The sequence below is a fragment of the Eulemur rufifrons genome, chromosome 2 (genome assembly GCF_041146395.1).
Source record: "Eulemur rufifrons isolate Redbay chromosome 2, OSU_ERuf_1, whole genome shotgun sequence".
Classification (NCBI taxonomy): domain Eukaryota; kingdom Metazoa; phylum Chordata; class Mammalia; order Primates; family Lemuridae; genus Eulemur; species Eulemur rufifrons.
The window spans coordinates 97,049,796-97,062,207 of record NC_090984.1 but is presented as its reverse complement, the minus strand read 5'-3'; the positions used below and the strand labels follow the sequence as shown (position 1 = coordinate 97,062,207).

Here is a 12,412-nt window from a genome sequence, read left to right as displayed (position 1 = left end):
TTGGCCTTGCTAGGACATTTTGGACACCACCAATAGCCCTTCTCTCCTTCACCTCCCACTGCCATGGTTTCTGAGCTGTCTTCTTGACCTGCCATCAGTCAGGGTGAATTTGGTGAATGCTAACAGCTTTTTATCACCTTGTTTATATTTGTTTTTCACTCAAACCAGACCTCCCTCCAAATGTCTCCATTTTGAGAATGTCATCAACAATACCACTTTCATTCCTTGTCATCAAGGCTCCCGGCCTCAAAGCTGCCTTGCCCTCCTACACTTGTTGTTTTAATCCTCTACACCTAGTCAATCACTTATTAATCAACCCATTAATCCAGGAGCGGGTACAAAGAAGTGATGAGACAGTCACTGACCTCAGGGAACTTCCAATGTCAGCACAGCAAGTTACAAAGCCACAGATATATCAGGAAGAGAAAGCTTGCAAATCAACATTTCTATCTAAAATTGAGGCTTAGGGGAGAGATAGGAGAGGAAAAAAAGATTCCTGAAGGAATTCAACCCACTGATCCTGTCCATTCCCCTTCTCCCAGTTTCTCACAGTTGAACCTATACCTTCTTTTCTCTCTTAATTAAAAAAATGATATTTCAGGGTCTGAAAACATTCCCAGATTAAAAACTAATTGGTTAAGTAAAGACAGAAAACAGGAATCTTCACACCAAACTCCCAGACCTAGTTCACTGCAGAGAGAGACAATTTACTTTCTTGCTAGGGAAGCCAGAGGGAACTCTCAAAGGATTCTTTTCAAGTTCTCCCTTCCAGGATGACTATTGGTTTGAAGCACAGAAGTCACTGATGAAGCCAAAGCAGTCAAGCTATATACATCTACTGTACACAACAGATTCCTCCAATACTGCTCTCAAATTAAATAACTCATGTGTATTCCCCCAAAATCACAAACTGCGTGTGGGCAATACTGTGTCTATTTTGTTCTTTGTTTAACACTGTACACCTAGCACCTAGAACAGGCATTTCACTGGTTACTTGCCAAACCACTAGATTTACTTCCTTTTGGTTTCTGCAGCAACCATCTCCCAGCCTCCCACCAGCCTGACATCATAGCCCAACCAGATTATCAGCTCACAAATTATTACGACTTGAGGGTGCATGTAAAGGGGGAAAAAAGATGGATCAATGAACTCTTATGAAATGCAGAGCCTGTTTTTCTTGCTGTCCTGCTGTGTGACACGCAAAATCCCCACAAGACTGAAACAAGGAGGCAGATGGCCTTCCCAACTCAGAGTTTCTACCTGGAGGCGGATGGGAAATCAAGGATTGATAAAGGTGTGGACCAGCCAACACACCATTCGGTAATTCTCTAGCAATGCCTTGAACATGCCAACTGAAACAGCAGCACCCAGTGAAAACAAAACTCTGCTCACTGGCGTTCAGGGATGGGGAAAGCCAGCATATATGACCTGTTTCCTTCCTGGCTGGTTAGACACACACAGTTAGAGATGTGTGTTCACCCTGCATTTGGGTGGGCGGCTGATTCCACATAAAATAAGTCTGAGGAAGTCAGAACCACAACTGTGAAGGTTTTGGTCTGCTCATGGGCTGGGAGATGGGGTGCGGACAGGGCAGGATCAGCTCTCCCAGACAGCACGTTCCCAATCTTTAGACAATTCTACTCTATCTAGGATGCCAACAGCACCTGCCACTGTTCCACCTGGGCAAGGGAGGCCCAAGGGGAAATATGACAGAGAACACATCCCACTGGCCTGGGGTCAAGTGGTGCTTTTGAATGGCAAAAGCACACAGCATAGAAATAAAACAGTTAAGCAGGCCCAGCCTAAGCACAACTATATCCATTTTAAAAGAACTGGACTTGAAGACTCATTCCCCTTTGTAATTTCACTATTAGACTCAAAATCACAATCACAAAAGGGACTTGTGTTTGCTCCAAACAAAATGAACCACACACCCTGATGGACTCCCAATTCCCATTCCTGGGACAGGCCCAGAGGAAGCGAAGAAACAAGGAGGTGATCACACGGAGGTAGAAAAAGCACTAGGAATCGGGAGCCCTGGCTTCTCTGCTGGCTCCTTCACCACTGAGTAAAGTCAGCTCTGAGCATCCATTTCCCATTTCTCCTTCCTATAAAATGAGAAGGTAGAATAAAGTCCCACCTCTCCCAACCCTAACATTTCATGAGCCTACATAGTCTCTCTTCACATACTTGGCTCATTGAGCAAGGAGTTTTGGTAGCATATAGATAGCTACAATCAAGAATTTGAATCTGCAGATAAGAGCTTGTCTCACCTCACTCAGCCTTTTGAAACTCTAGGACTTGGGAATAGAATGTACATTAACACAAAGGGCCTACCCCAAATCCCAAAATTGGCAGTGAATTGTGGCAAGGAAGTTATGGCTGCATTCACACACACAAACACACACACACAGAGGAAGGAACTTTCTGGAAAGACTGATCCTGGGGCTTGGCTCCAGATACAGGAACCCAGAGAAGATAATTCAAGTTGCTGGTTTTTGTCTATCTTGTTGGACAAGGGGTATATGCCCTATATCACATGTTTCTCTGGGGTAGAACCATCTTGACACTGTTAAGCAATTAGGTGGCTGGCACCTACCCACTTTCAAGACCTTTTAATAGGTATCTAGGAGCAGGGAAAGCAAGAACAGCTATTGATCACGAATACTAGTACAAGTTGAGTATCCCTTATCCAAAATGCTTGGGACAAGAAGTGTTTCAGATTTTGTAATTTTTAGGATTTTGGAATATTTACATATACCTAACAAGGTATTTTGGGGATGACACCAAATCTAAACACATAGCCTGAAGGTAATTTTATAAAATATTTATAATGGTTTTGTACATGAAATAACCGTAACCCATCACATGAGGTCAAATGTGGAATTTTCTACTTGCAGCATCATGTGGGTTCTCAAAAAGTTTCAGATTCTGGAGCATTTTGCAATTCGGATTTTCAGATTAGGAATACTCAACCTGCAGTTTGCATTAGGGCAAGTGCAAAACGAGACATTCTGTTGCATTATTTCATTAATTTGGTTGGCATAATGTAAAATCACCCAGGGACAGATCCTGTAGAGGAAATGACACTCCGGGCAGCACCATCTGCTCTTTTTGTGTTTGGCATGATCTGTATTTTTAACCTCAAGTGTATCCCTAGGTCCACCTGTAAAAGCCCAGTGGGAGCTGCTCTAAAGAGCACTCTTTCTCAGACCTACATACTCACAGCCCCTCTCCCTCCTCCCTACCTTGCTGGCTGGCTCTCTATCCAGAATGCATTCCACTTCCCAGCCTAGCAGAAGCCCCTGAGCAGGTGCACAGAATCCTGTGATGGAATTTTTTTTTTTTTTTGAGACAGAGTCTCACTCTGCCCGGGCTAGAGTGAGTGCCGTGGCGTCAGCCTAGCTCACAACAACCTTAAACTCCTGGGCTTAAGCGATCCTACTGCCTTAGCCTCCCGGGTAGCTGGGACTACAGGCATGCTCCACCACGCCCGGCTAATTTTTTCCTATATATATTTTAGTTGGCCAGATAATTTCTTTCTATTTTTAGTAGAGACAGGGTCTCGCTCTTGCTCAGGCTGGTCTCGAACTCCTGACCTCGAACTATCCATCCGCCTAGCCTCCCAGAGTGCTAGGATTACAGGCGTGAGCCACCACGCCCAGCCCTGGGATGGAATTTTTTAACAAGAAAAGGAAAACCTTCTGAGAACTATAATTTATATTTGATAAGGAAGGCTCTGTAGGGCTCATGGTAAAGCTCTCTCTATAAAACACAACGATGCAATTTCAAACTGATTCTTTCACGTTGAAAATCCTCTTTATTTTTTTAAAGCAGCAGTACACGTGCACTGAATTTAGGCACTATTGCAACTGTCAACTCTCACCACCTGTAATCCTAGCACTCTGGGAGGCCGAAGCGGGTGGATCGCTCAAGGTCAGGAGTTCAAGACCAGCCTGAGCAAGAGACCAGCCTGAGCAAGAGCGAGACACCCCCCCCCCCCGCCCCGTCTCTACTAAAAATAGAAAGAAATTATCTGGCCAACTAAAATATAAATAGAAAAGCTGGGCATGGTGGCGCATGCCTGTAGTCCCAGCTACTCGGGAGGCTCAGGCAGGAGGATCGCTGAAGCCCAGGAGTTTGAGGTTGCTGTGAGCTAGGCTGACGCCATGGCACTCACTCTAGCCCGGGTAACAGAGCAAGACTCTATCTCAAAAAAAAAAAAAAAAAAAAACCCACCTCTCACCAATGTTTAAAGTTCTGCACCAAAGATTTGGAAGCAATGCTACTGCAGAGTTTAAACTTAAACACAGGATTCTTTTTTGTTGTTGTTAGCATCTTTTCTTGATTTAGGGCAATATCTGCAATACCACACAGTAGGACCAAGAGATTTTGCTATAACACTGCTCTTCCTCAAACAAACTGCATAACCAAGTAGAATGTTACCTTCAAAGTAAAAATATGGCTGGGCTCAGTGGCTCACACCTATAATCCTAACACTCTGGGAGGCTAAGGCAGGAGGATCACTTGAGGTCAGGAGTTCAAGACCAGCCTGAGTAGGAGCGAGACCCCGTCTCTACTAAAAATAGAAAAAATTAGCTGGGTGTGGGTTTTGTCTAGCTTGTTGGACAAAGAGCATATTCCCTATACCACATGTTTGTGTTTCTTTGTGGGGTGATGAAAATGTTCTAAAATTAGATTACAGTGCTGTTTGTACAACTCGGTAAAAACACTAAAAATCATTGAACTATACTTTAAGTGGGTGAATTTTATGATATGTAAATTAGATCTCAACAAACCTGTTTCTTTAAAATATACTTATAATATGACAAAATAAAATGCCATCCCCCCAAAAAAACTCCCTGAATATAGAAGAATATAGAAATAATCTAGATATATAAGGTAAGATATTTAAATCACAACTCATCTATTAGATGGAATATTATAGAGCCATTAAAAATAATCATAAAGGGCATGTGTCATCATAGGAAAGTGTTCATGATATAATACTATGTAAAAATAAATAAAATTGAATATATAGGATTATCAATTAAATATAAAAACAAAACAGAATATACAGAAAGTAAGGTTGTGTTAGAGTGGTAGAATCATGATGATTTTTTTTCCCCTCTATTTTCCAAGCTTTCTGTAATCTTGTCCCAGTGTATGGACAATAAAAAAACTCAGTCTTCTTGAAAATAGTTTGCATAGACTACTAAAATTTAAAATGAAAATAAGTAAAACCACCTTGTTCTCTTTTTCAAGTTACCTTTTTCAAACTTCTGCCCACTCAGTTTGAGATCAATTGAGAACCAAAGAAGGAAAAATTGGATAAACAGGCTCCTATCCCATTCCCAGAAGCCAGTTTCATTTTACTGGCTTTGTCAGAAGTCGAAGCCTAGTCTAGCTAAAGAAAATTTCTGCAAGGACAGCCTACATAAAGGGCAATTCCACACACTAATCTTAAATTTCTGTGGGTGAAGGCAAGTCACTGCTGGCAATAGATCGGATGTGGAAAGATTAGACATTCCCTCTCCTCAAGAAAGGGCGGTAAGAAAGGAGAGGCTGGGAAAGATTCCCTATTCTTGTCTCTTCTCTGAGGTTTTGTTTCCAATCTCCAAATACAGGAGAAAAGAATCCTGAATAATTTAATTTTTCATCATACAAGATCCTCTTCTCAGTAATAAAAAATTGTCAGTCACCACCTCTGCCGTCTGCTAGCCCACTGAGAACCTATTACTGTCATCAGGAATCCCAGACTAACTTCCCCCCCAAATCAAGCAACAAGGATCTGCCAAAAAATAAAATAAAACACTTGTGTATGTGTGTGGGAGGGGAGAGTACATTTAAGGGCACACTGCTATCAGGTAATTTTAAGGCTCTACTAACACTGGCAACAGTAACAGGGAACTACATCTGTTTCTGCTTGAGAAAAATGCTTCAGTAATATCCTGTTTCAGGAGTACTGCATGAATTCTTGGCATGCGGCCTTCAGATGTTTCAAGGGTGGCTATTTTCCTTTTTTGAGATGGAAGAGCCAGTGAGGGAGAATACATCACAGGCAACACCAGAGTCGGTGAAACCCATTTTAGTTCTCACTGCAGTTGCTGCACTTCCTGCTGACGCTGTACCCAGTACCTTCACAGAGACACAACTGTCCCCCAGCCCCGACAGCACAGCTGGCCTTTCACGGCCGAAGTGACCCAGCTCAGCACCACTGCGAGGTCTACCAGCAGAGTGGAGACTTCCACACTCAGGTAAGAACCAGAGGATGAGAGAACAAATGGAGGAACCCTGCTGGTTTCTAGGCCAAAAAACTAAAAGAGAAAGAAAGAGGACACCATCACAGACAACGTGAGCACAAGCAGCAGAAAGAACACAGGTTATCTCACAGGCTCTGCCGCTTGAAACCTAAGCCTTGTAGAGGTGCCTCTTGCCCCAGCACTTCTACTTTTTCAGATGAAAGATTTTTACACAGACACTCAAGAACTTACCATGAGTGTTAACTATGATACCAGTAGTAACCTAGTTGTCTGAAAAACTAAGGATATGGAAAAAGAGCACAAGATCTAAAGCAAAAGGCAAGTTTTTATCTGGGGAACATCCAAGGGAAGAACAGCTGTTGCCTTGAATCTGAGCCAGGGTCAGGGTGAACAATCTTGATGCTCAAGGGCAGTCACCCCAGGCTCACCTGACTGCTGCTAAGGTCTGAGATCCACAGCTTCAAACACCCCTCACAAAGCCTCCAGCCCCACCCTCAGCTGCAGCCTTCACTCTCATCAACGTGGAAATTGCCTTCCCCCTTTACAGGGAGTATTTCTCACTGCTCTAGTTTCCAAGGTCCCTGCAATGTGGCAACATAACCTAAGAACATTAATTTTTAAAAATCATTCCACTAAATGAAATTTCACTACAGTGGAATAGGTGGGTGACCCCTAGATTGAAACCATCTTGAAGACCAGGGCAAAGGGTCTCTATCATCACATATGCATTTGCCCCAGTGCTTACCACTCTTAACCTAAATGTCCTAATCCTCAACACTCAAGTCTAAAACAAAGCAATGTTGGGTGGTAATTCCTAGAAAAAACCGAAAAAAATAAAAAAAAATAAATAAAAGCAATGTTTGCTCTCAAAGTTAAAAAAAGAAAAAAGACAAGACACAGGGCTCGCTCCTTCCTCTATCTGCTACTTCTCATCTTTCTCCTACTGCTTGATGGAATGCCCCCTAAACAAGACTTCCCCAGAATCCAGGCAGATAAAAGAGGGAAACTGAATCCTGCTTGTCAACTTCTCCTAGGAGATCGCATGTCAATTCAGGCGCTCAATAAAATGCTTCCTGTACGGCAATTACACAACCTGGGTCCAGCGGATCTGCTGACAGTCAGGCCTCCAGGTGGGCCCTGTCACCACCACTTGTGAATTGTCCCTTGGTCAATGGGGAACTTGAAGGGAAAGACAAGCACATGTGCTCTCTGGCTTTCCCTCTTTGCGGCAAGTGGTTCTGCATCATTCTCTCCAGTTCATTTGTTTGGTACTGAAATCAGGAAGATTATGCACCTCACTATTTTTTTTAAAGATGCTGTTAGGAGGGAGGATAACAGTAGTAACCTGGTTGTCTGAAGAGCTAAGGGATATCGAAAAAGAGCACAAGATGTGAAGCAAACGGCAAGTTTTTATGGGAGATGGACAACCATAGAGGGAGTGAAACAATGCTCAGTAGCAACAATCTTGAAAGTTCTTACTTTTAAGAATCCAGGTAAATTATTGCCTTTGGGGGGTGTGTGCATGTGTGCGTGCATTCGTGCATGTGCGTGTGCATGTGCGTGTGGGTGTGGGTGTGGAGGTGTGTGTGTATGTGTGTGTAGGGGGAGCGTTGCTGTAAGAATTGCTACCCCAGCAACAGCAAAGGAGGAACTCCCCTACCAGAAGGTGCATCATTACATAAGAGCACAAGTTCAATCACCACACCCCAGAGAATGGCCAGGAAACCAAAGTGCTAAGGTCTCTTCATCTGCCAGCCTGCATCTGTAACACCTCATTCCACCTTTCTCTCTCTTCTATCTAACCAAAGTCTAGGCTTTGAGAAGGCAGGCCTCAGCCAAGAAGTTAAACTCTGCCATTTGACAGTGAGTTCACTCCCACTGAGCACCCTGGGACCTGTCTTTGTCTCGTTGTAGGTGAAGATTTGTTTCATCTGCCATTTCTACCGAAGTATCCAAAAAAATTACTGTAGACAGGAAGTCCTATCTATCTGGCCTCAAAATAATACTGCTCTCTGTTTAATTTATGGGGCAAAAGGTCCTTAAGCAGCAAATGACCATTAATGGAAGCTAATAAACTGGAAAGCTAAAAAATGGAAGCTAAAAAAAAATAACAAAATAAACTGTCTTAAAGACTGTGAGCTCCATGAAAGCATGGCTGGATTCTGTCCTATTCATTGCAGTGTCCCCAATATCTAGCACAGTGCCTGGTATACATTCAAATCACTTAAATACTTGTGAATACTGAATGAAATAAACAAATGTTATACAAACATACCATAAGTGTGAACCTGGGAGAAAGAGTTAGGAATGCTCATGGTCTAAGAAACAGCCTGAAGAAGTAGTGCTTTGAGAAGGTTCTAGAAAGACTCCACTTTCAGCCAGGCCCACACCTGTAATCCTAATACTCTGGGAGGCAGAGGCAGGAGGATTGCTTGAGGTCAGGAGTCTGAGACCAGCCTGAGCAAGAGCAAGACCCCATCTCTCCTAAAGTAGAAAAAATTACCCAAGAGTGGTGGCACTTGCCTGCAGTTCCAGCTACTCAGGAGGCTGAGGCAGGAGGATGGCTTCAGCCCAGGAGTTTGAGGTTGCTGTAAGCTGGGCTGATGCCACAGCACTCTAGCCTGGGTGACATAATGAGACTCTGGTTTCAAAAAAAAAAAAAAAGGAAGACTCCAGTTTCAATTTTACCGAAAGGTAAACAAACTAGAAACTAGCAATATAATCTAGTAGTTCAGAATATGGGCTCCACCATGAACTACTTTTGTGACATGGGCAAGTTATTCAACTTGTCTGGCTTTGGTCTCAACTAGAAAAATGAAGACAGTAACAATGTCTACCTCAAAAGGCTGTTATTAAATGAAATCAAGAAAGCAGCCAGGCCCAGTGGCTCACGCCTGTAACTTAGCACTTTGGGAGGCCAAGGCGGGAGGATTGCTTGAGGTCAGGAGTTTGAGACAAGCCTGAGCAAGAGCGAGACCCCATCTCTACAATCGAAAAAATTAGCTGGGCATGGTGGTGCACACCTGTAGTCCCAGCTACTCCAGAGGCTGAGAGAGGAGGATCACTTGAACCCAGGAGTTTGAGGTTGAAGTGAGCTAGGATGATGCCACTGTACTCTACCAGGGGTGACAGAGTGAGATCCTCTCTCCCAAACAAAAAAAAAAAAAAAAAGAAGAAGAAGAAAGCTCTTAGCACAAAGCTTGGCACACAATAAGTCCTCAAGAACTCTTCCATATTATTGCTATTGTTGTTGCTTTATTAAATACCTGCTTTACTGAGGTGCATACATAGCCCGCAAACTCTGAACATTTTCATTTCTGGTTGAATAGGCATTTAGCTAAAAAGGCAAAGCTCAGAAAACTCAGAATTCAGTGCCATGCACATGTCTCTACTAGCCTCCACTAGATGGTGACAATTTGGGTGTGGAATTCCCAAAACAGAAAAGGTGTGTGCATGCATCATTCATACGCATTTTTTACACCAGAGGAATGAAAACAGCAAGAAATGAATTAGCCACTGTGAAGGGTGGAAAGACACAATCCTGTGTAGATCTGGAAAGGGAGTAAATACCTACGGTCTAACTGAACTGGGTAATCTTACTGCACCTCCGTACAGAGTACACACAACCCCTGTTAGCAAGAGTAACAAAGCCCAGCATGTCGCCTGCCACCGAGTAAAAATTCTGTGGGATCAACAGCATTAGGCCTCTTTGTCCAGACCCGAACTTCCCCCCAACCAGACAAAGATTTAATTTTGACGCCTTTTTTCTCCTGGGTCTTGCTGTCTTCATAACCATCTTCCCCTCCCCCGCCGCCCCCCCCCCGACTCCCGCCCCAAACTCGCTACAGGTAACTTATTCCACTTCAGCTGCAGGAAGAGTCAAACCCACACTAATATTTGGAGGCTCTAAAAACAAGACGTAAAAAAGAAAGTCTATTACACTTTTTTAAAAAGAAGCGATTTCGGTGAGTTTCAGCCCAGTTAACAAGAAAAGTTGTTGAGATTAAAGAGCAGAGCAGGCGAGGGGGCTCCAGAAAGCTCCCGTGCACACACAAGCACGCACACACGAGGGCTCCAAGATTTCCTCAGGAAATCCACCGCTGCTAAGCCAGCCCTGCCCCAGCGCAAGACCTGCAGCTTTACTCGGCTGGAGAGAATAACCAGAAAAAAGAGGGCCTCTGCCTACCTCCTCTGCACCGACCCCGCAAAGTGTCTGGCTCTCCCCGCAGCCTTGGCAGTGACGTAGGACAGCGCGCCCCGGACTGCGGGTCACCAAGTTCCCGGACACAAACCAGCCGTCCGGTCCTCCCCGGCCGGGGCACAGCCCACACCGCCGCCCAGCAGTTCTGCGGGGCAGGGCCACGCCAGCGCGGGGCTCCCGGCTGCGCCGCTCGAGGCCGGGTGACAGCGGGCCGGCGCAGAGAAGCGCGAGGAGCAGCCGGAGCCGGCCCAGGTTCCGGCCAGCGTCCCTCCCCGGTGGTGCACATTCGCCCCGCGCCCCTGACAGCCGCCGGACGCGCAACTGACACAATGCCGGCCCGATTGTCCCCCGGCCGCCGTGACAACTCACCCGGGGAGCAGGCGGAGACCTCCGGGAGGGGGGCGCTCGCAGCTTCCACGCCGCCGGATCCGCTCCGCCGCCTGCGCGCGCCCGCAGCCCTTTCGGGTCTAGGCGAGGCCCCTTGTGCCCTTGTCTGGCTCGCGCTGCCGGCGCTGCAGGAGGAGGAAGCGGGAGGGACAGAGGGAGGCGGCGAGGCGGTCGCCGGCTTCGGAGAATGGAACGCTGCTGCGGCGGCGGCGGCGGCGGCGGCGGCGCCCGCGTCACTGGCCCAGCTGTACGGCGCGGGCGGGGGAGGCCCCGCGGAGGGGAAGGGGCGGGGAAGGGGCGGAGCCAGGCGCGCACGCAACAAGCGCCGGCGTCGCGCCGCCGCGACCGCCCCTCCGGGAAGCTCCGTACGCACGCGCCGCTGGCCGGGCAGTTCGCCCGCGGGAGGCGAGAGCGCAGTCGGGGGCGGCCTTAAAGGGACAGTCGCGCCGACTGCGCTGGAGTGGACGGGGTGGTGGCACCGGCTCGCTCGCAGTGCGCCGAGTTTCCGGTGCGCTCTCCAGTTCCTTTACTACTATGATTATTTGGATTATTCGATTACTATTATTTGCAAAGAATCGAATTGCTCTCGTTTACAGGCTCTTTGACGCATGTTGCCTCGTTAGATCTTGAATCGCTCGCCTGACCTATCTCGGAAGCGGGTTATTATCTCCCTATTAAGCAGTACTCCTCAAACTATGGTTTGCAGCCTGCTAACCTTAAAATTGCCCCAGGGAGCGGGTGGGTGTGAAATGCATATTTGGGGCTCCCCACTTACGGCCATTCTGATTCACTAAAGCTAGGGTCAGACAGGGAATCTATAATGTTTTAATAAGCATTCCGAAGTGATCCTTAAGCATTCTCTAAGTCCAGGACGGATCTCAATGTTGAGAAAAATGGTGTTCAAGGCAAGGACCGGCAGAGCTAGAAACCTCCCACCCTCCTTTGTTTCCCCTTCCTGAGCTTTGCCTCCTGAGGCTGTGTGCCAGCATACACTATGTGAGCAGTCTGCACTGTATGGCTACATCACTTACTGGTGACCTCTCACTGTGGCCCTAGCAGATAGGTCCTCGGTTTGTGTTTCCAAGGCTTCCAAGGCAGGTGGCAAATGGAGAAAAGGAGGGATAAAGAAAGGAAAGGGGAGAAAGCCAGCATGGACTGTGGCTTTTTATCTTTGTGCCCCAGGGCCTTTGTGCCTGTCTCAGAGGTGCTTAATTAATATTGAGGCCCTCCTACTTGAGAATCTGGCAGAATCCACGTTTTGTTTGACCCACAGACTTCTATCTTGGCTGCAGCTTGGGTCAGGCAAGCCTCTTCTAGATGCTCTTTGTATGCGCCCCCTCAGGGCCTCTCATCAGGCCTAGTTCTAGTAGGCAAGCTTTCAGGAACAGTGCTGTGAATTAACAGGGTATGTCCTCCAAGTAGCTCTAAACAGGCCAGAGTGCCCCTCCCCCATGCACACACCCTCTTCCCCAAGAGAACTCCTCCCCTCTGGGCTCCACAGCAGCTGTGGCTTGTTGCTACCTTTTCAATAAGCCTATCCTTGCCCTGCCTTCTGCCCTGC

General features: G+C 46.4%; 1 protein-coding gene across 2 annotated transcripts in view; it reads right to left on the bottom strand.

Moving 5' to 3' along the window:
- The window catches only part of SUSD6 (sushi domain containing 6), an 89,362-nt gene extending 78,311 nt beyond the window's left edge, over positions 1–11,051 (bottom strand). For both annotated transcript variants that reach the window (XM_069488327.1, XM_069488336.1), the window contains exon 1: positions 10,834–11,051. The gene's annotated coding sequence lies outside the window, so the exon portion shown is untranslated. The remainder of the gene's footprint in view (positions 1–10,833) is intronic.
- Positions 11,052–12,412: the final 1,361 nt, after the last annotated feature.